The sequence below is a fragment of the Papio anubis genome, chromosome 2, assembly GCF_008728515.1.
Source record: "Papio anubis isolate 15944 chromosome 2, Panubis1.0, whole genome shotgun sequence".
NCBI lineage: Eukaryota > Metazoa > Chordata > Mammalia > Primates > Cercopithecidae > Papio > Papio anubis.
The window spans coordinates 170577153-170601787 of NC_044977.1; the positions used below are offsets into that span (position 1 = coordinate 170577153).

Consider the following 24635-nt stretch of genomic DNA (forward strand, 5'->3'; position numbering starts at 1 on the left):
TCATAATCTTCTTCTCTGTGATCTTTATCCAATTGCCTTTCTCCATAACCTACACCCATGCAAAAAAGTACAAGCGATGCAATCCTGTTTCTGATTGCTTGGAAGCTACTTAGGAGTGGATTATCTGAATACGTGGACAGCTACTAGATCAGGCAAAGCAGAAACGGGTTACAGAAAACCAGCAAAAGAGGATCCACACCAAGAATGTGGAATATGTATTAACATTTTATTTAAGGAACTTAAACTGTGAAATTCACTTGTCAAAATGGTCTGTGTTCCTAAAAATATACCTTAATGTGAAGAAGTAAATCCTATCATTCAAAGCATCATTTCATAATTCTAAACGATATAGTTAGAATTACCAAACTAGGAAATGTTGAGCCAGTCATTGTAACTGTTTCTGGTATAATACTGGGTTTTTGTACTTTCAGTCTCCAGATTTTGGAGTATGCATATATTGATTAAATAAAAATATTTTTAGTTTTGAGGAAGCTTTCTTTTATGTCATCATTTTTTGTATGTATCTGGAGGGACAGGGAATATATTGTCCACTACTGCACCCAAGCATGCATCTGGCACATATTTGGTGCTGAATAAATATTTGATAACAAAAGAATGAATGGATGAACATAATTTTAAAAATAACATGTTACATCTTACTATATACTTTATTAGCTAATTTGCCCTAACAATATTCGCTTTATTGTACTGAGCAGAAACCTTTAAAAAGGAGGCAGAGGTGAAAAGTGGAATTCTCCAAATTAGAGTTGTTTACAGTGCAGATGGGGAAAATAGTCAGGAAAAGAAAAAAGAGAGGAGAGAGAGGAAAAGCGGGGAGAAGGACAGGAAGAGGCAGTGAGAGAGAGAGTGCAAGTGTAGGTCAATGATTCCTGATTTCTGGGTGGAGAATATTGGCCCACGGAGCAGGAGGTGTGTCAGAATCAACTGGAGAAAATGTTCCAATTTTCCGGATTTGGAAATCTCTCCCCCAACACCATGAGGACGAAGAGCATCAGGACGAAAGAGCAGCTATAACTGATGAAAAGCTTAGCGGGTGGGGAGAGATTAAGCCTTAGAACTAAAGTCTAAACAGTGGTTTCCAACAGGGATAATTTTGCCCCCAAGAGGACACTAGGCAATGTCTAGAGAAATTTTTGATTGTCCTAACTGTGGCAGGGGATGGGGGGAGCAGTGCTAATGAGAGCCAGTAAGAAGCCAGAATTGCTGCTAAATATCCTATAATCCGGCCGGGCGCGGTGGCTCACACCTGTAATCCCAGCACTTTGGGAGGCCGAGGTGGGTGGATCATGAGGTCAGGAGATCGAGACCATCCTGGCTAACACGGTGAAACCCCATCTCTACTAAAAATACAAAAAAAAATTAGCCAGGCGTGGTGGCAGGCATCTGTAGTCCCAGCTACTCAGGAGGCTGAGGCAGGAGAATGGCGTGAACCCGGGAGGCGGAGCTTGCAGTGAGCGGAGATCGCGCCACTGCACTCTAGCCTGGGTGACAGAGCAAGACTCCGTCTCAAAAAAAGAAAAAGGAAAAAAATCCTAAAATATCCTATAATGCACATGGCAGCCCCCCCGTCCCCAACAAATTATGTGCTCTAAAATGTCAACAGTTCTGAGGCTGAGAAACTTTGCTCCAGGAGAACAAGGGGCATGGTAAAGATAAGAACAGAAGCTATTAGGAGAGAGAGCATGCACTCACCATGACCAGTAAGCTGTCTCAGGTGGAAAGTAAGGTCTTAGAGAATGAAGACAGTATGGGAGGAAGATGATGGGGCTGAGGAAGGCAGTGGGAGATCTGGCTGTGACACCTGTTTCAAGGGATCCCTCTTTAGTAGATCCCAAATCAACTGCTGGGGTGGTCGGCTTAGTGTTCCAGCTAAAAGCAGTCTGCCCCTCATGAGAACCATGCAAAAGTCTAAATGAGGCCAACAATCCTCAGGTTGAAGTGGGGGTTACAGGCTGCCCTGCTGGTAGATGCTGCTGGTGCCTTGACTACAATCCCATGGCACCACTTCGGTGTCCACGACCTTGTCTTCTGACTGCCAACACCCGCATTCCTTTGCCTGGAGGATTGCTCTTGGCTGCCCAAGTGATAGTCCTGAAATGACAGGGAATCATTTGCCTCTGGAGGCAGTCCCCAACAAATGCCTGACAGATTTCGGTGAATAAATACCTACTCCCTTGCCTCTAGGATGGGTCAACCATGAGACAAGCATCCCATGCGGTATTAAGAGTCCCCCAGTGTGACTAAGCTCCAGGTGCCCACAGTGCTTAACTGATTTGATAACGCCCATTTTACTGGCTGCTGTCCCTTCCTGGCTCTTGCTCAATTTCCTACTGGTACTTTGTTTATCTCTCCCCAAAAATCACTTGCACGTGAATTTTCATCTCAGAGTTTGCTTTTGGGGAGCCCAAACTGATGGCCAGTCTTTTGAAATTGGACTGGAAAGCATGTGATCCTCGGGTTCCTCTGATGTAAGAGCTCTCTGGGTCAACAGTATCCCTTCCCTTAGGAGGGGCCTCAGGATTACTAGAGATTGGCCAATTTTTCCATCCCCAAAGTCCTGGGCACAGAATCCTCAGAGGACCCACTTCTTTCAGACCATTAGAAATACAACTTTGGGAACATTTCATTCTCTCCCACTGTCAGAAGAAGCAAAACCACATATTTCGCTCAAGGATGGCAGGGATCAAATGACTCCGGAGCACAAACATACTCCTTATTAGGGCCAATGCCACTAAAGTCAAACTTGTACAAGAACTCTAATGAGTAACAACACTTGACTCCAAGAAGAGACTCTTACTGTAATTCTCAGAAGAGGCAAAGACGAAGAGTGACAACTGCCATGGGTCAAATGAAACTTGAACCAATTGCTGGTGGGGATTTAAAATCACAAAAGAGCCAAAATGAAACAGTTATTTCAAAACACTGTTAGACAATGAAGAGAAATGAATTGTGTAATAAAATCCCTTCTGGGCAACATCCAATCACTCATCTTCCATGTAACGGAATTCTGAGATACTAAAAATCTTAAGAAATAAAAGGCCACAAGAAAGCTAGGCACTGTGAAAGCTGCCACAGGAGCTCTGTGTCCAAGGGGTTCCTTCTATTAGTGAAAAGAAAATTTAAAAAGTGATGGAGCGTGACACTTTCTGAACAGTCTCACAATATCATCCCTGCAGAAATTTGAACCTGTCACCTAACGAAGTTATTGCTGTCACACAAGTTGAAGAATCAGGCCGCCAAGCTCCGGGTCTTTCTGCCATAAGCCATTCTTAAGCAAGTTTCCTTACAAATCATCAGATTGTGGATTTTTGCTAAGTCTCATTTTTGCAGAGAACATCCACTTTGGGACCATGAATTCTTCCCAACTTAGTTGAAGAATTGAGAAGATCTTCTATCTCAGTTCTTATGTGTGTGGATGGGTTTCTTTTTTCTTTTTGTTTACAGAATAAAAACAACAACAACAGTAGAGCTTTTCTGCAGGACAACCTATTCCCTTATTTATAATGCAGGACAGCAGGACCTTGTAAGTGTATATTCTGGTTCATCTGAGGACACGCGGTTGCTCATTTTAAAATTAGATTCATCCTAATTATATGAAAAGAGCTTACATGTGATTGGTCAAAACATCAGGAAAGTATTACTCAGCACCTACCTGCTGGGCTTGCCTTCTAACCTGCACTGAACTTGTTTAACACACAGTCCTTGCCCTCTTAGAACTTAAAATCTAGCAAAGAAATATCTCATTGAAAAATAAGGGGTGTAGACACTGAACAGTGAAGAAATATAGATATATAGCAAGTGACTAAACATGTAATATTATCTGTGGACAAAGGGTTGAGGGAAGCTGTCATTGGAATGGCATGTTTCAGTGGGGCAGAACCAGAGAGAATTTTAATCTCAATTCTAATTAATCAGGGCAGGATTTCAGGAGCTCCTTGAATAAAGGATATTGGGAAGTCAGACTGAAACATAAGTGGGGGAAAATATGCATTGGACTCCAAGGAACAAAAGTTTGAATATGGACCGTTAAAAAAAAAATCAAGAACAAGGGAATCCTGAGCAGGCTGGAATCCTGAGCAGGCAACTAAGTGCCTATTATTTTTACCTTTTGCAAACCCTGAGGGATCATTAACTTGGACAACTGACCACAGAACACACATCTTTGAAGCTGAAAAATACTAGGTCATCTATAAAACAGAGATTGTTATCAATAAACAGATAATTTAAAACGAAATAAAGAATAACTCATGCAAAATGATCGAGTGAATTTGGAGTCTGACTTCTGGGTCTTTCTCTTTGATTTCCTGCCTTTTGGACAATCATGCTCCATAACTCCAAGGTACAGATTTACTCAACAAAATCAATTTTACTACTTCCATAATAATGAAATAGTAACAAAATTGTTTTCCATGTACCGAGCACTCACCAGGTACTATGTCCTGGCTAAACAGTTCATAGCCATTATCTCATGTAATTTCTTCCACAGTGCTGTGAAGTAAATACCAACATTATTTCCGTTGCACAGATAGAGTGATTGAAGTTCAAAGAGATTAAACTTGCCAGAGACCACAGCTGGAAGGTGGCAAAACCAGGTATCCAACTCAGTCTGCCTTTCGATGCAGGTGTAGATGCCTACCCTTCCCTTCAACACCACTTCCTGATCTCTCTCTCTCTCTCGCTCGCTCGCTCTCTCTCTCCAATGTCCTTGCTCCCAACCAATCCAGGACCCAGGACCCGCAGCTTCCACCCTCTCATAATACACTCAGCCAATAAGAGAAGGGGGTTTCTCTTCCCTGCTCTGTGACAGGGCACTGAAATAGGACATAATTGGAGCCCACTGCTGTGGGATATGCTGAGTCCTAGAGACCTTAATCACAGACCACAAATACACTTGGGATTGAGAGCATTATTTCTCACCTATTATGGGAGATCAATAGTTGGCTAGATTCTGTACCTCAGCGACATTATCAGAGTTAACTTCTTAATACTGCAAGTTTTACTTATAAAAAATATTTAAAATCAGAAATAGGCGTGTGAAGTAGAAGACAGCCTTATCCAGTCAAATAGAAAGACACATACTACTTATTTTTCTTTTATATGTTCTTAGCATGATACTTCTTATCATTGGTTAGTGTTATTTCTTCATAATCTAAAATGCATGTGTCCTTTGTGTCTTACTTCTTAAAATATTTTAATAATAATAAAATAATAATGTTTTCAAAAAGGTAAAATATGCATAGTTAGAAGAAAAGATTTTCTTTGTTCTTTTGACTTACCTCACTTTTATTATTCATGTCCCTCATATTTCTTTCATTTCTATAGACCTGGCTGAGTATTTCATAAAACACACTTATAATTTGGAAAGAAAATAAGCAAACATTCTTTTGGATTAGAAAAGTGTGTGTCCCATTATAGTAAGAAATTATAGAGTAAATACTAGGTTAAATATTAGGAAAATTGGTATTTTCAAGTCAAGGTATTATGTAGAGTCATTTATTTAAATAATCTAAAACTCTTATAAAATTTTCCATGAAAAATGGCTTCAGTACCTCTGTCAACATACCAAGAATCAGGTCTGGCCTTTGCTTTCTGACATCTCTATTTTAAATTTTAGCTCTCTTTAAAAAACACAAAAGCATGTTAATAATGTGCTGATAATGATATTAGGATTCATAGGCAAGTTCCCAACACTCTTTGCATAGTATGAACCACATAGATTTATCAAGGAAATAAAAATGATGGTCAAAGACAAAAAGGTAAAACCAGGTCTAGCAAGGTTAAAGATGACCCCATAAGGGTGAGAAGGAAGTAAGGAAACAGAATTAGGTCAGATAAGAGGGTGGTATGGCACAACAAGTAGAACTTAGTTACCTCATTGAATTAAAAAATAGTAGCATAATGTGGCAATGACAACTCACTGCTCACCAAATTATTGCTCCCCTCTCCACAGTACAGAGACATCGCTGAAAAGCAGCTTCCCGGTAGGAACTCTATTTCCCGTCCCATCCCACTTCATTTAGGTAGGGGACGTGTGATTTGTTCTCACCAAGGGAATGTCAGCAAAGTGATTATGTGTTTCCTCCAAGCCAAGGTGGTTAAGAAGCCAGCGTACTCTTTACTTCCTGGTTCCCCTTTCAGTGGTCTGATGCAATGAGCCCATGATCTTGGAGCCATGTCCTGAAGATGGAGGAGCCCAAGACCAGAGGAACCCCTGAGTCACTGTGGAGCAGAGCCATCAATCAATCAGGAACCGCAATTTTCAACTCACATGAGCGAAAAATAAACTTCCATTTGTTTAAGCTACTGTGCATTTTTTATTTTATTTTTGCGTGTAGATGGTGTTTTACTAACCAATATATCTGACAAGAAAAAGAAAACGTCTCAATCACTTGAGTTAATGATACAGTTTACTTTTTCATGGAATTTGATAGAATCCCAGAGTTTTAACTCTAGAGTACTGTCATCAAATTACAGTAGCTACTAGCCATAAATGGCTATTAAGATGTGCTACAAGTGTAAAATACACACCAGATATCAAAAGCTTCTTAAAAGGTAAAATATATTCTTAATATTTTTAAATTGATTACATGTTAATAATAATCTAAATATATTAGGTAAAATAAAATATAGTATTGAACTTATACTATATTTTATTATATTATATATAGTATTATTATTTACTATATTATATAAATATAGTGATATACTATATAAATATAGTATAAAATATAGTATAAATAAATATAATATATACTATATAAATATAGTATAAAATATAGTATAAATAAAATATAATATAAATATAGTATAAAAATTATTTACTATATTATATAAATATAGTATTAACCTTAGTGGTTGCTTTTTACTTATCTATAATGTGGCTACTAGAGGAATTTTAAACTACATATATGGCTCATGTTCTATTTCTATTAGACAGTGTTGGGCTACCAGGGGTTAATAAATTAGAGCTCATCGCCTGTTTTGTAAATAAAATTTTATTGGTAGACAGTCACACCATTTGTTCACATATTGTCTATGTCTGTTTTTATACTACAATGGCAGACTTGAGAGTTTCAACATAGACTGTGTGTCCTGAAAAGCTTAAAATCTTTATGATATAGCCTGTTATAGACAATGTTTGCCAACCCCTAGGCTAAAGATAACTTTGGGATTATCTAATATACCTACAAGCGTCATTTTATGACTAAAAATTAAAGCTCAGATAAGCCAAGAGACTTGTCCAAAATATTTTTATTCTTAATTAGGTGATATTTCCATAATGCCACCCATTCCTGCATTCCTGCATTCATTCATTCATTGTCTTCACCCATTTCTAATATTGATCATTAAAGAAATAAAATCCTCATCAGTTAGAAAATCACTTAACATTAAATACTGAAACACTTCACACTAAATAATGAATCTCAACACGACAACATCAACGACATTTCAATGTAGTCATATAGAAATACGTTTCTGTCAGAGGAGCTATAGGCATGTACATACAATGGCAGAGAAACCCTTGAAGTAATATTCAACTATGAGTAGGCTGTGAGATGGTCTTTAAATTAAGCTTCACTTGAAAACATTTTAAAGAGAATCTATCATGTAATCTGCTTTCAAATTAAACTTGAAATTCCCCCAAATGTAGAGCTAGCTTGCTAAAAATATTCATTATTGGAATTAAATTAGAAAAATTTTGCCACATCTCGGAGAAAGTGAAATCTGTTCCCAAAGACATCACAGCAATATATAACTGCCTCGGCTCCAGCAGGCACCATCTCTCACTGGACTATTCTAAGAGTCTCTAACTGGGCTCATCACCTCCAGTCTCTCTCCCACTCAAGACCTATCCCAAAAATCTCTTTTAAAATAAAAATCTGATCTGCTGAACACTCTTCAGTCTCTTCAAGCTACCAAGACAAAGTCAGTCTTCCTTATTGTGTCCAGGAAAGTCCTCGCCATCTGGCTCCTGCCTGCTCCCATGGCCTCATTTATAGTCCTTTGCACGTGAGTCAGGCTGGGCTCCTTACAATTTTCCAAATGCTTCATACTTTTACTTTCACTTCATATACATATCGTATTTATTTCTGCCTAGAGTCATCCCGCCCCATGGGTTCCCACAATGTACATTATACTTAACTATGTCATTGGACTTATGAATATTTTAATTGCCTACTAAAGTATTAATGCTACCACTACTATAGATACCTAATATTTAGAAATACTTGACTATGAGTCAAGCACTACATTATTTCATTTAATCTCCACATATTATAGATGAGGAAACTGAACACATGCAATGAAGCCAGGTGAAACCAGCATACAAATCCCCACATTTACCACTCCACGGCCCCAGTTCTGAACCTCTACACCAGTTGCTCTCAACAGGGGCAGTTTTGCCTCCCAGTAGATGTCTGACAATATCTGGAGACATTTTTGACGGTCACAACTGGAGGGTTGGGGGAGCTATTGGCATCTAGTGGGTAGAAGCCAGCAATGCTGCTCAACATCCTGTATTACATAGGACAGCCCTCCACAGCAAAGGATTATCTGGCCCCAAATACCAAGAGGGCAGAGGAATTACCAGGTTCAAAATGTAAATAGTACCTCTGCTGAGGAACACTAGTCTACACTAAATCTCCTCCTGTAGATTGCCCCAGAAGACTCTGAGCATCTCATCCATATAACAAGGATTTTTAAATGCTCTCCCATTGTGTCTGGCACCTGGCAGATGTCCCATGCATTTGTGACCAGTGGACAGACTCCAGAAGAAAAAAATTACTTATTCTAAGGCTTGATTTTTGTGTCAACTTCAATAAAGACAAATCAAAACACATATTCTTAATCAATAATACATGAATGCATGTGCAGCACATTCTAGAGCATACCTTCACTTTAGCAATACCTTATGTTTATTAACCCATAGAATGTGAGATAGTTTAATATGCCAGAGGCCTAGGATTTTTTTTTCACAAGGCCTCAAGGAGGATGAGATGCTTTTCAAATCCCTTATAACTGATACATTACAGGACAAATTTATAGGTTTCATCTACATAGTCATAACTTAACTTGTTTCCAAAAATATTTTCTGTGTAAGGTTTCCTTGTTTTTTTTTTTTTTAAAAAGAAAAATAACACAAGACTAAACAACCTTATTCTATTCCCTGTTGTAGCTACAATTCAGATATAAATACTTTATTCTAGATCTCCAGATGTTGGAAGTATAGCAGAAGTGACAGTGAAGCCTAGGTAAAATTTTAAAAGTAAACAGGAATACAGCAGAAATAAACCATTCTCCAGCTTATATAAATTAATACACTTAAACAGCAGAAAGAAAGTCAAGGAAAGATTATGATTATAATGTTTTCAAAGGTACAGAAATTTAGCAGGACTTTCACATTCTTGCAAAACACTTCAACAATAGGCAGTTTTAACCAGTGTTGTATACAAGTTGCTAGGGGTTTGTGTGTGTGTGTGTGTGTGTGTGTGTGTGTGTGTGAGAAAAAGCAAAAATGTTCCGCTGTGGTGTTAGATACTGCTCATTTATCACTTTTTATGAAATGCATTAAAAGGTTAAAACATATGAGCCTGATTTTTAAAAAGTGTGACATGGTGAACTGTTTCTCACAACCTATTGTGCTGAACTTTTGCCATTAAAGGTTTTAGACACACACATACACGCGCGCGCACACACACACACAAAGGAAATAGTGATCAAATGAATTTTGCTACCTGCTCTCCCCTTTCTTGGACATTTATCATGCATGCTAGCATGAATACTAGGCTCTGGAAAATAGGCTCTGGAAACTTTTACAACTTTTCAAACTCAAGATTTCCCAAACATAATTGAGCCTAGAGTAAAATAAACAAATACAGTAGTAAAAGAAGTAAAAAGTAATATAAGACCAGGATCTGCCAACATATTCAGAAGCAAGTAGAAGGGACTGAAAACAAGGACAGGGTTTGTGGCTTGGGACATCAGGGTGACTGTAGCATTTCTCACTGTGATTTAGAAGCTGAGCACGGGAATCACAGCAGAAGCCAGAGACAAGCAGTGCCTTTTCCACTGTATGTGAGAACATGACACACACTTGTCACAGAGACAGATTCTGCACGTATGGACATGCCAGTCGTTAAGACATTTATGCCTGTAAGACAGAAATGTGAAAAAAGATGACCAAGCCCAAGAAACGTTATGATTGTTATCATCAATCATTCTTTTCTGAGCACCTGCTTTGTGTAGACATTGATGAAATCAGAAAAAACAGAGTACCAAGAGAAACAAATGGTAAAGGGAAAAAGCATATCTGAACCATCTTGAGAACCAACGAACAACATGTCACAAGAGTTAGAATACTCAACAGGTTCCTGAATGTCAGGATCATACATTATGCTGCTAACACCATGACTATCTTCTCAACCTTCCTCATCACAAACATTCCTGAGCCTCCAGAGGAGTCAAGTAAGTATATTCCCAAATAAAGAAGACGTGTCTGTTTTCAGTCTACATTCCTTTGTCCACACTTTTGTGTTGATAAACTTGTCACTCATGACTTTCTTATAAATGCCTAAATTCTTGATCACAGAAGAGAAGCCATGACTCCCTGAAGACCCTCTTTTGGAAGTAGGAAGTTGATTGAGCAACTCAGTCCAGACCAGTCCTTTCCTGATTATATGTGCCTCGTCTGCAGTCCACTCTTAGAACACAGACACACGTAGGTATTTAGGTGTTTGTGCATGTGTGCATATGATAAGGAATAAACTATAGACAGTATTTGTTAAAATAGGATTAGGAAAAATAAAAATTGGATAAAACATGCAGACCAGCAAGACAAACGTGAGCTGAGATATATAAACCACAAGCGTCTTCATTGTTACAAGCTAGACCATGAATTTGTCTTCTGTTTTTTTTTCTTTTATCTCTAAATCACGATTGTCCCAGAAGATGTGAAACAGATGTCAATGATTTGCACATTGTCCATTGTTCAGTAATTTTCAAATAACTAGAATAAAATAAGCTATTCAATACAATTCAATATTTCTCAACTGCTGAAAAAATACTTCAAGATCTTTCACTGTCTTACATGAAGGAGTAGAAACTGCAAAAATAGCTTTAATAGACAGCAGGCACTGTCTGACAAATAGCAAATAACTGTTTGCTTTTAGCACATAAACTGGTAAGATGATATCACAAAGGGTTTTCGTTAAGTTCCTTTAAATTATTTTGCCATAAAAGATTTTTTAAATAAAAATATCGATCTTAGAATAATTTTAAACATATTGATGGATGTTGGTCAATCAATAAAATCAACTGAATGATTTTAGTGGTGGCTCATGCCTGCAATCCCAGCACTTTGGGAGGCTGAGGTGGGCAGATCGCGAGGTCAGGAGATTGAGACTATCCTGGCCAACACGGTGAAACCCTGTCCCTACTAAAGTTACAAAAATTAGCTGGGTGTGGTGGCATGTGCCTGTAATCCCGGCTACTCAGGAGGCTAAGGCACAAGAATCCCTTGAACCTAGGAGGTGGAGGTTGCAGCGAGCCTAGGTTGCGCCACTGTACTCCAACCTGGAGACAGAGCAAGACTCTCTCGCAAAAAAAAATAAGAAAAAAAAAAAGATTTAAACCACTATACCAATATCATTTAATTGCTGGTAATCACTGACCAGCAGACAGTACAAGATTATCACAGATTATCTTCTTGCAAAAGCCTCAAATGCAGGTATTCTGGGTTGCTACAGGTAGATCTGCCTTCTGTGCAAATTTAACGTGTCTGAGGCAAGGGAGATGAGCCCTATTATCAAGCACATCTACATCTATCAGAAACACCCTCCAGGGAGTATATCACTTTGTTAGGACTGACTGTCATGATGGAAAAGCTACAATACGGTTCTCAGGACAGTCAAGGTTCCTAGGTCCTAATTCCAGACTCCCCTGATTTGCTATTTGGAAAAGATCCTCAAGTTCACAGCAGAACTCAGTTTCTCAACTCAATAAAAAATAGCGCTGCACAAGAAGAGCTGCCAGTACATAAAGACTTCAAAGCCCTTTGAAATTAGGACAGTAGGGACCAAACAACATTAGCATTGGGCATAGATCACTATTCTAGCTGTCAGTTGGCCAGGTTCCTGAGAGGAAGATATGGAAATATATGACTTGTGACTCAGTGATTTGGATACTCCTCCCACTTGTTTAAATGCCAAAATTGACTAACAAGTTTGGGAACTTAAATTGGAGAGTGAACATTTTAAATCAGAAACTCACCGGTCTAAATATATTCAACTTCCCTACTACTTGGATACAAGAGATTCTTGAGTGAATCTCACTGAAATTTACATTAATATACATGGGCTACAGAAATCACAATCTTCTTCTCAGATACAAAATAACCATTTTTAGGGGCCATATGAGAGACTCCAATAGGTATATCCATCTCATCACAATGGAGACAATTTCAGAATCCTTTTGTATGAATATGTTGTCTCATAGGTCACTGGGCTGCATGTTGAACTGAAAAATGGCTAGCAGGGCCAGGTACACAGTAGATACATAAATATTTGTAGACTGAATGAGGAATCAAATCAAAGAATCAAAATGACTTTAAATAAAGCAAGGAGTTAACTTGCCATCCATTGCTCAACCCGCTTTGACACTAGAACAAGCCCTCCAAGCAAAACAGACAGCTGTGATCTGGACATATGATGCAATGCAGGCAGCAAACGTTCACTCTGGACAAATCCATGTCCAAATATGACACTTAATACTAACCCAGAAGGGAAACAGAAGCACTGCCCTTTCTAACCTTCCATTCATTCTTCCAACAGTGTTTCACCTGTGCCCACGTACCAAGCTGTTTGCTAGGCTATGGGGAGTCAAAGATGAATAAACCCATGCATCGTGCCTCATCACAACTTAGAGGTGGGAACAGAAAAGAACACAAACAGCCCTGCAGGTGATAAGAGCTATATAGACTAAAGCCCAAAGCATCAGGGGCGACAAGTTCAGGGGTGTTTATGGCCATAGGGTCATTTTCAAGTACCACGTTGTCCTGTCCTCTCAAATTGCTCTAATCAAAAGTTGGCTGAGACACTGGATATTTGGGAAAATTAGCTTACAGAGTGTGGTAACCACTCATTCCTCTAGGTTTCCTGAGCTTTATTTCTGCATTGGGATTCGTCACCAGAATCTCCACTGACAGGCCATAGTAGCTCAGGCCCCCAACAACAAACGTTCTGGGTTACTTTTCATCATTATGTCTTCTGCATTTTTTTTCCATTCCAGAGTTGGTAAAAGACAGGACCATATAAAGAACCTGACTTTATTTTATGTAGAATTGAATTTCAAGTATTATCCATGATATAATTCGATATTTCATGAGTATATACTAGTTGGCAAGCACCATGGCAAGCACTCTACATGTGTCATCCTTACAAGTTTAATGCATGCCACCTCCAGACCCCCTTTTCTCTGTTAACTTGGCTACTACTAAGAAGCTCAGAGCCAAATTAAATACTCTAAAGCAGTAAGCACTTAGGATTGTAGTTTAATTATCTTCCCTCCTCTACAAGATTATGATCTTTCTTCCCCTCCCATTCTTAACAGTCTTATTTTGTGAAATTGTTACTATGCATTTACTCAGACACACTTATGAACGTTGATACTTTAGACACAAAAACAAATCACCATAATCTTCAATTATAATTTCCTTTTGCTTTCAATTGGCAAGAGCTTCCGTGAATAACTAATTTGAAGATAACTCCTTTGATATTATGCTCTGGTCACTTGAAAACTCAGATAACGCAGTATTTCCCACGATCATTTGGTTCAGAATACTTTTATGAAGCGACAAAAGAGGCCAAAAAGAGGCTGACTTAACTAATAACATATGATAACTATCAGGTTATTTTCAAATCTATCACCAAGGCCTATTTATTTCTATCTTGTGTTGGATCCTGACTATTGCATTTTGCCCCCTCACCAACCACCATTTTTGCAGCCCAAATTGTACCAGCATGCACTGGTTGGTCCACTTAGGGCTGCCATTGTCAGAGGCACTGCCAGGACCTGCTGAATGAGAGGACACTGCTATCACCCAGTGAAGTCTAGTCCCTGGAATTTCACTCTCAGCACTGGCAATGCTTCTGGAACTCATAAAGATTCTGCCGAAATTCAGGGAGTTGAAGGTCAATGTCTTCCGGGGATCAAGGTAACATGTCAGAAAAATTCTGCTGCTGAGGATTTCCATGTATTCAAGGCAAATGTCCTTAGGAGGAACTCACAGAAATAACTCTTTGCATTGTCACTACACAGAATGGAAGGCCAGCTTTTATTTCAAAAAGAAAGAGAGAGAGAAAAAAATAAAGAGTGAACCATAAAAGCATGGCATGGGTGCAACACACACATACACACACACACAAAATAGATCTTGGCATGCCCAACTGGCACCCACTTAGGATGCGTAGTCAGGCGTTTTTGAGAGCATAATATTTGGGCACAATCATTAATTTATTCACCAAAGATTTATCCAGCACCTACTGTGTGCCAAGTATTGTTCTAGATGCTGGAAAATAAGAGTGAGTGAGGCAGTCAAGAGTTCTGTGCTCATGGATTCTATATTCTAGGCAAGGAGACAGGTGATCAGCAAGCATCAATTGAAATGAACAACTGAAACTGCAAATGCAATCAAGGAAAGAAAAAGAAAAACAAAACAAACAAACAGAAAAACCAGTGTGATGGGTCTGAAAAGGAATGAGGGACCGCCTTTGCTCAAGTGGTCAGGGAAGGGCTTTCTAAGAAGGTGACACATAATCTTACACTAGAATGAGAAGACCGACTGAAGAAACCAATCACCTTTACTCTGATTTCCATCAAAAAGATGGGCTTACTAAAAAAAGAAACATGCAATACTATTTGTGGCTCCGCACAACTCATACTTTAAACAACAGCAAAAAAAAAAAAAAAAAAAAAAAAAAGGAAAGGAAGGGAATCCACAACTTTCTGTGCTCTTAAGGCAATTTTAAGAAATCACCTTTCCCAAAGATAATGGATTAAAAAGAAGTTGTCTTAATTCATCTCTAATTATGGCAGAATTTACTATGAAGAAACTGAAATGAGAGACATGGAATATTCACTCCTCTTCATAATGTCAGTTGCTTTATGTAACAATATTCCAATGTCAATAAAAGTATACCTTTGCATTACAATGCCAACAGGAATTATTCCACTTTAAGAAAACAGTTCTGTAGCTATACTCAGTATTATTTACATTCACCAGCTATAAAATAAACCCAAATTGTATTTACTAGCAGATGGTCTCATTTCCAATATTTAATAAACCTCTGAGATTAGGTAAAAATAGATTCTATATTTCTTTAACATGCACAAATAATAAATGAACGTTCGCCAATGTCTTTGTATAAAATACTCCAAACAAATCACTTGGTACTGAATTTCTGCTTGTCTCAATTAAAACACTTAGCCACCTGGCATGAAACATCCTAAAAACATCAACTGCTTAAAATACTTTGCACTGAAACACGTTTTTCATTGTTTCCTAGCCTCTGACTGATTTCAGAATTAGAAAGAATTAAGCAGAAGTGAACTGGGGAGCAGGTCAGTCACTGAATACTCAGAATGAATCATGAACGCGTATACTAAAATGCAATTCTTATTTCTTTGCAGTGCAGTGCATGCTATACATTCTTACAATTTAAATAAGCATGCTAAACTAAGGCCAAATAATGTGATGATTGCCCAACAGGTCTACATTACCTAATACATTTATCATTATGTAAACTGCTGTGCTTGATATTAATACACTGTGCAAGGAATGCTTAATTTCTTGAACTTCCAAACAGGTCTTTAAACCTGAATCTCACTAGTACCCAAGACCAATAACGTGCTGAGGAAGAACGTATTTCAAGTATATTTACTGATTACACAGTGTTTGAATCTTCAAAAATTCTAAATTTATTTGGAGAAAGGAGAACGGAGAATCTGAACTTGGCTGTTCAGGCAAACTCTTTCCTTTCTTTGCTTCACTTTATGAATTGTTATGCTTCTAGATCCTTCTTTTAAAATTTTCCATTTGGGGAAACTTGTACATTTAACCTTAAAAAAAACAAAACAAAACAAAAAAACCTCATCTCATTTCCTCCCTCCCCCTCCTTAAAATAAATAAGAAGGCTTAAGAATTAGCACTAATAATAATCCCACAATGGTCATTGGGAAATCCTCCCCCAAAGTGACAACTGCCGCTAAGAACGGCAAAATCCACTAAGAATGAAAATTCCCGCAAATAAGTCCTTCTCTGAGGGGGTGGAGGTCACACAGCTGGCACAGCTGGTATCACAACCAACTCGAAGCGACCCAGAGGAAGATGCTGCGCCAAGAGAAGCAAAGCGAAGGAGCGCGACCCAGGAGGCTAGCGAAATCCCCGCCGAGTCCCCAGGAGGCGGAGAGAAGCCCAGTCGCCAGGCACCGGCCACAGCGCACGCCAACATTCAGGATAATTCTCCTTTCCAAGCCCCGGAGTTCCGGGGCAGGCGAAAAAGGGGGGATGGGAGACCCACAGTCCCTTTAACCCTCCCCCCCGGTCTGCCAACCTTTTCCGAACCCCCATGTCACACAACTTCCTCATCATGGAAACTTCCACTGGGTTCGGCGCTGAGGATGCCAAACTCCATTTCACAAGGAACATGTCAACAGCTGGGCTTGGGGTTTGAGGAACAGAGCCGCTGCGATTGGAACAGAGCCCGGCCACCCTGTTCCACCACTGTCCACGCCGTAGCTCCCAGCCTGCTGCCGCGCGGTGCCCGAACACGAGAGGGCACCTCCTCCCAGATCCGGGGCTCAGAAGCCCCGCGGAGGCAGGTAATCAGGCTGATGACACCCCCACCACCCACGCCCGCCCGCCCGCGCGCGCTCGGCTTAGCCGCCCGCACCCCTCCGGGTTCTTGCGACACTCCGTCACCATCCCGCCCACCCTGTGGACAGTTGGAACTGTCGCCCCCTCCTCCCCTCACCCCGCTGCCTCCGCGCGGTCCTCTAGCCAAATTACCAGTGCCCTGGAGCCGGTTGGGTTGAGCGCCCCTGCCCGGGGAAGGTAGCCTGCGGGCTCTTGCCCCGAGCCCGCGGAGCAGGAGGTCTCTTTTCCAAGCGCACTCACATTATTCATGCAAAGTTAATCCCCGCCGCGTCACGGCCGCCCGCCCGAGGATGTGCGCCTTCCTTGGCCAAGCCCCGCAGTCTCCACCCTCCTCCGCCCCCTCCTCCCGGCGGCGGGGTCCCGGGGAGCGCCGGCGACTGGGCGTCGCGCGAGTCCTGCAAAATGTCAACTCCTTGGGCGAAGAGAGGCGGCCGCAGCCAGGGCCGCGCCGCACCTCCCGGGTCCCTCCACTTTTATAGGCGTAGGAAGCGAGTGTGTCTGGGGCACCAGAGTCCCCGCCTCTCCGGGTCCCCCGCGTGCCCGGCCCGCCCCGGCCCGCTCCCCGGACGCTGTCTTACTCCGGGCCCGGGGCGCCTGCTCCGCGCCGCGTCTGCGAACCGGTGACCTGGTTTCCCCTGAAGTCCTCACGGCTGTCCGACTCGCGCGGCTGTGGCGGCGGCGGCCAAGAGCAGGCAAACCCGGCTCCGCCAGGGGCGCAGCGAGGAAATGGCCTCCTGGCCGCACACCCCGCCGCCGCCGCCGCCGCCGCCGCCGCCGCCACCGCCCCGGGCTGCCCAGCCGGTACTGACTGCCCCTGCCAGGCTCCGGGCCGGCGCTCCGACGCGCTCACAGCGCCGGGCTTGCCGACCCCGACCCCGGGCCCTACGCACTCGCTGTCCCCGGGCCGGCCGCCTCCGCACCTGCCTCCCCAGGTGTGGGCGCTCCCCCTCGTCCTAATCCCGGCCGTGCCCTCCCAGGGGTGGTGACCGTGCTGTGGGTTTGGTGGCTGCGCGTCCACCCAGCCGATTGCCTGCGCGCATAGGTGCGGGTTTGGGCGTCATTACTCTAGTTGGAGAAGAGGAAAGAATGGGGAACGAGTGACACCGGGACCGGAGGGCGAGTCTTCCAGGAGCACGCCCTGGCCTTCTTTGCCCGGCCCGACCGGCACGACCCGTGCCGCCGCGCTCCTCCCTCCGCTCCCAAACCACTTGTGGCGCGTGTCGGGAGGACAGGGCGATCTGGCTCCTCCTGGGGCCTCCGCTGGTCCGGCCATCTGGCGGCTCTCTTACCACCACCGCCACCCCAAGAATGGAAGTTTGGGACATGCGTGGCTTGCCCTTAAGGAGGACACCCCCGCCCCCACCGCTATTATGCATATCATGGGAGAGGTGCGTACAGGGCTCAGACACTCCGCAGGTCCCAGAAGGGCTGCCGTATTAATTTGTCTTTGCCCTGGAAATGTGCAGATAAAACCAAGAAGACAAAGATAATGTATACTCTTCAAGAGATCTTTCCCGGGCAAATATAGGTCTCTCAAATGCCCCAACCTTAAGTCCTGGCGACCAGGAAAAGACTTGCTTTCTGAGCTAGAAGGATACTTGGGAAATACCGAGTCCTCAGACAGCTAAAATGTAGTCAATAAGGAACTATAGTTGCAACAAAACTACTTTGACAACAGAGTACCATTAATTTCTTAGAGAAAATATTAAAATAATTCCGACATCATAATTTAATATTCACATCTATTCGTGTAACACGCAGTGTTATAGAGTTATGACGATATGGATCCTCAGCGGCCTGACAATGTATAGGTTATTTATTGGAGGGTTCTCTAGATTTTCAGCCAGTGACATGTATGTTTTATTCTCGCTTCTGAGCGTGCCAGGGAAAGGGGGGAGAGGCCCCGGACCCCTGCCAACAGCATTATCAACCACCCCCCTGGATGAGCAGAGTTTCGCTGACGCACTTTTAAGAAAGTTGAGGCCCCAGAGACGCCATTTCCCTTTGGTCCTCGGTGAGAAATCCGTGCTTTCTTCTCTACTCTTAATAAGGCTGCACCATAGGACTTGCAGGCTTCTGTAGTTGGAGAGCTGTTCTCCTTTGCAGGGAAGTTCCTGGGCTTTGCTCCAAAGCTGCCCCGGAATGTTTTGGTTGGTTTGGAGAAAAGCTGTGGCGTCTACACCACTTGTTCCAAGCAGGCGGCCCCCTGGTGGCTAACTGTGGGGGAAAAAGCTGGCCACTGAGGAAGAAGTCTGGCGCAGGTAGGCCCCAACAGTTGACAGCCTAGTGTTCCGGTCTTCTTCACAGCGTGTGAACAACTTAGTATTACCGCGGGGTGAGGTGAAGCAAATCTTCCTTCAACACGGTGGATCATAGGCCTCGCGGCCTACTGGAACTTTTGATTTTTTTCTCTTCCCGAGTATAACTTGGAGCTAAATTCTTCAAGAAGGAGACATACAGAAGACAAAATGTAACAAAAACTGTTGCTTCTCTTTGTTCGAGGACTTTGTCTTTCTGATCTCATTTTGCCTAGAAATTTCGGAAATAAAGAGCCAATTAAAGCATGAAATAAATAAAGGGTGTGGCATTATTCAAACAATTCATGAGACTATGGTGGTAACAATGTTATATAACAATGGGGGAGGGCAGTTTTACTGCAACCTAGTTGTATCATTAACATTCAACTACTAGTGTTCCATTTTGAACAGGACCTCCAGGAGCTGTCCTACAGGCTGCATGATGATGGTAAAGAAGGGTTACCAAGAGATCGTGGCATTTATTTTTCTGGTTTTATACAAGGTAGGACAATGGAGGAGAATGTCATGATGACTTGATTGAAGGAAGAACATTTATTCAAACTTGAGATTATGTGGTCATGTGTTCCAGCTGACCTGAGAGGGCACACCGAGGCTGTTTCCAGGACCCTTTCCCATATTTCACCATAGACATCCTCATTACCAGGATCTATACCTTTAAGCTGATGACTCAGTTCAAGAAAGCAATTCATTCATATATTTATTTATTTAGCAATAAATAAATAATTTTCTTACTGGGGTAAGAAAATGAATGAAACAGAACCTCACAGGGCTCGGATTGGGCAGAAGTGAGTGAGGCCAGTGGTACAAGTGCAGGATCTGAGCCTGTCTTTATTTAAAATTTTGATGTATTGTTCATCATGAATAATTGTTGCATTAATTTTGATTTTTAAAATAGTGCATTAAAATATTTCTCCTGATTTACTGAGACTTTTTTTTTCTTTTTGGCATCCCCTTAAATTTCACACCAGGGATGAGTGCCTCACTTTGCCTAAACCTAGTCCCTGCCCCGCAATGCCCTCAGTGTTACCAGAGTCTTTTCAGAGAAGCAAAGTTCAAGTCAGAATGTCCTAGATGTTAAAGATAATTAATATATAGTAAAGGACTTGGGATCAGAGAGTTAGAGATGTGGGCATGAGGGGAGGGAAAAATCAGGGAAGATTTCATGGGAAGTGGTGGTACTTGAACCAATTCATCAAAGATGGACCACATTTTGCCAGGGAGTATTGGGACTGGAACCCCTGGTATTGTTTTACTTATTTAGCTACTTCTCAAGCTGGCTGTGCAGCCACCTGACCTAGCCCTGGATATTCTGATTCTGTCTGTTCATTGTTAGTTCCTGGAACTTATTTTTGCTATAAGGGCCCCAGTGATTCTGGTCCATAGCAGCTGGGTAAGAACTCCAACCCTTCAGGAAAGACAGTTTCTGGGGGAAGATGATAGGGTCAAAATTATCCAATTCAAGTACACTCTAATTCACAGCACAAAACTAACTTTTTATTTCATATCTTGGTACGTGCCCATTTTTATCTACACTCTGCCTTTGGCTTACTGATGAATAAGGGAGACCGGAAAGGAAAAGGAACTATAGGTTGCCCTATGTTTCTCTTTCCTTCTATGTCATCATTTTCAAACTAAGTGGTTACAGAGAAGTATTAAATAACATAAGAAAAGACAGAGAAAGTTTCCTTGGTTGTTGCCTTCTTTTTGCGTTCAAATCAGGCTCTGGTTGGAATGGAAAGCATGGCAAACCCCATTTTGGGGCTGTCAGTGTCCTCACTTAGTCATGGATGTGACATGCTTACCTCATACTCAATTTGAGTTTTGCAGAACTCCCACACATTGTGTGCCCACAGGGATTCTGTGCTCCTGGGGCATCAAGAATGCTATGTGTGAGTTGAAAAGTAAAGAATGGCAGCAGCTATGCGTGTTATCTGTATTTCCTCTGTTCATGCACATGCTCCATTGTCCCATCAACCTTCACTTACAAAAGTTCAAAGATAAAATTATTAGGAATTTCAATATAGTGACAACAAAGCATTAAACGAAGTGCCAGGCCCCAAGCACCAAGCCCTTTCCAGCATAGGTTGTATGCAACTGCACAGACCACATGCCCATGAAGCTGGCCATGGGGAAAGAACTTGATCCTTTATTGTGGTAGAATCCTAGGGCATGTTGGAGGTGCAGTAGACATTCTGGCATGGTTGGTTATAGCAAGGAGTACATAACATAGCTAACATGTATTAAACATGTATTATGTTTCAGGTACCGTCCTAAATATTTCATATATCTTTTAAAGTTTGTCAGAGGACCCTGTGAAACAGTATTAGTATGTACTTCATTTTCCAGATGAGAAAACTTAGGAAGGATAAAACTTAGGAAGATCAAATAATCTGCTCAAGCTCAGGCCTGGGTACTGGGTGATAGAGGATATACTCTTAATCAGCTCATCATGCTACCTGTATGCGACACAAGGAGTTATAGAACAGGCACATGAGGCTGGAAAAGGTGAGCATGTTCTGGCAGTCATGAGATGTCTCTCTAGCCCTTCCCTTAAGGAACTACTGTGCACTGGGACAATCAGAAGAGCCCTAAAGAAAACATGTATGTCACTGGCTACAAAACTCCTTAATCACATTCTCTTACCTTGTTTTCTAACTAGAGGTAGAAGATTCTGAGGCCCTGGGTGGGAACTGGTAAGCCACAAGCTGGAAGAGTCTTTTATCACCATGTGGAGGGGAACTAGAGCACACAGGTTGAACTATTACTGAGATTAAGTGATCAGCTTCCTTTGTGTTAAGTCACTGAAAGACAAGTGTTAATTAGTTGCATAATTGGTGCTCCCTTAACACACCTGTCAGCCAGGCCAAACTCTATCACAGCATAAATAATCTTTTCCTCAAATAAATACAGGTAAAAGAATAAAATACACCTAAGTGCATTAATATGAATATAGGTTCAAAGCAAAATGTTGGGCTAAAAAATGTTCAGAATGGTAATTTTTTAAGTTGATATGTAATTTATGTACAGTAAAATAGATAAAACCTAAATGTTCAGTTCAGTGAATTTTTACATGTTCATACCCCTGTATAATCACCTCCCAGAACAAGATAGAAAATACTTCATATAAATGGAATCATACAGTGTGTTTTCTCTTATGTCTGATTTCTTTCACTCAATGTTTTTGAGGTAAATCCACATTATTGTGTGGATTAGAAAGTTGTTCCTTTAAAATTTCTGTTTGATATTACATTATATGAATACGCCACAACTCATTTATTCATTCTCCAATTGATGGACTTTTGGGTTATTTCCAATTTGGGACTATTATGAATGAATCAACTATCAACATTCTTGAACAATTATTTTTGTGGTACATGCACTCATACCTCCTGGGCATATGCATAGGAGTGAAATTGATTGTCATATATTTATCTGAGTTATTCTATTAAAGCTCTCTGAGGTACTAGCACAATTATGAACAACTAGAAAATGGTCAGTTACCACTTGCTGACTTCTGTTCATTCTTATAGTTTTCACAAATAAAATATTCAAACTTATGTGCAGTCTAACTTGATTGAGTAAATATTCTTCAGTATCACAAATAGAAAATCCTCAAAATGATCAATATTCAAAACTACTGTTGCCTTGTGTAGCAATTACAAGCTCTGCTTGCAGCTGCAAATCATTTTTATGAACTAAGCTATGTATTAAAGCCTATGTAAAAAAGAAGATGCTGATAAATTAAAGTATACCAAGAAAAAGGTGAATGGTGGAAAGGAAGGTAAGAATACCAAAACATTTCTAAATTAAATCTTACTTTTCAGCTGTTTGAAAGATAGGTTTAAGACATGCTGAGTAATTGCTAATTGGACTGTAATAACCTATGTTCACTGTGAGCACACAAAAGTACAGTACATTGTTAAATTCTTTGTCAATCACAGAATAAATCTAGTGGTTCAAGACACAGCTTCCCAAAACATGCCAATTAAGTGTCCTTCCTTTTTGAGTTATGCTTATATGCATAAAAAATGGAAATGTAATTGTTAAAACTTTGGGGAAAATATCCTTTTTTAAAGGAAAGGAATGAGGTAAATCTTACTCATTTTCATGGAATAAACTTTAATATATCTAGATATAACAACACATACAATAAAATGCTATGATTATGGGCTATTTTCAGATCCTTAAAATCCCTGAATGAGTCATATCTGAAGTGGCAGTCATAACTTCAGATTTGCTTGCCGTTGTCAGTTATTTTAAATGAAATTCTCAATTTGAGGGCAAGATGGGTCTTACTGACATCTCCTATTTTCATATATTATAGCTCTCTTTCACAAATAAACTTGCCTTATCCTGTTTACAAAGTATTGCATAAAATGCTAGTCATAGCTCCTACAAACACAACGGTAGAACATATTTTGAACTTCTATAAATGATACATTTGAGGCAAACAAATCTACAGCTAGTACAAGAAAGGACTGAGTTTTCATTATGCAGATTTAGAACAAAACCCTGCACTGTAGTTATCATACCAGATAATGAATAACAATAATTTGAGTTCCAAGTTTGTGTCCTTTCTAATCATGTGATTTGAGCATGTTACTTAGCTTCTGTAAGCCTCGGTTTCCACAACTGTAGAAATGAAGAAAACCATCATACCTACCTGATAGGGATGGCATGAGGAATCTGTGGGAATAGATGGATAATGCTATGCATGGTGCCTGGCACATAGTAGGTGGCTCATTAATGTGATCCATCATTATTATTTTGGAAAAATATAATTTATGGTATTTGAAAACACAAAAATGGCAAAGGCAAAATTTTTATCTTGAAAGATACTTTTTTCCGAAATCAATTATTCAATAAATATTTACAAATATTTGTAACAATACAACTGCCTCCTACCTGGGCAGACAATTCTAGGCTGTAGAGAGAGAAGAGGGGGAGAGAAAATCAAAATCTTTCACGTTGTGGTGCTTGTCATTGAACACGATGTAAATTCTTTGAAAGAGAAGGAGCACTCCTATCTTTGGCAAGGATTGGGCACAAACTCAAACACATGTCTGAATTCAGACTTGCAGAAATAATGTCTCTGGAGACAGACTCTTTTGCCCGTCTATGAGTTCAAGCCCTTAACAGTGTTTCTTTGGAGGAAATGACTCAGTTCCTAGAGAGACCTTTTAGTGAATATTTTCCCTGTAGCATTTCCTAACTGCTACTAATCTCTTAAGTTGGAATGCCCTTCTCTCACATCCAGCTTTGAGAATGCCAGGAATATTTTTTTTCCAATGCAGGAGAAACTATTCTAGAGTCATCTAGAGATTTCCAAGTGTTGGATTTGGAGCCAGTCTGATTTGAGCCGTGCT

At 40.9% G+C, this 24635-nt stretch overlaps 1 protein-coding gene across 11 annotated transcripts in view; it reads right to left on the reverse strand.

Moving 5' to 3' along the window:
- THRB (thyroid hormone receptor beta) overlaps positions 1-18103 on the reverse strand; it is a 365609-nt gene extending 347506 nt beyond the window's left edge. For 3 of the 11 annotated variants that reach the window (XM_009201800.4, XM_017955953.3, XM_017955954.3), the window contains exon 1: positions 17084-17249. The gene's annotated coding sequence lies outside the window, so the exon portion shown is untranslated. Of the gene's footprint in view, positions 1-6067; positions 6576-16628; positions 16906-17083; positions 17427-17529 lie in introns of those variants that run through there. The other 8 variants (XM_017955963.2, XM_017955958.2, XM_017955962.2 and 5 more) reach the window with 7 other exon arrangements.
- Between the last annotated feature and the right edge of the window lie 6532 nt (positions 18104-24635).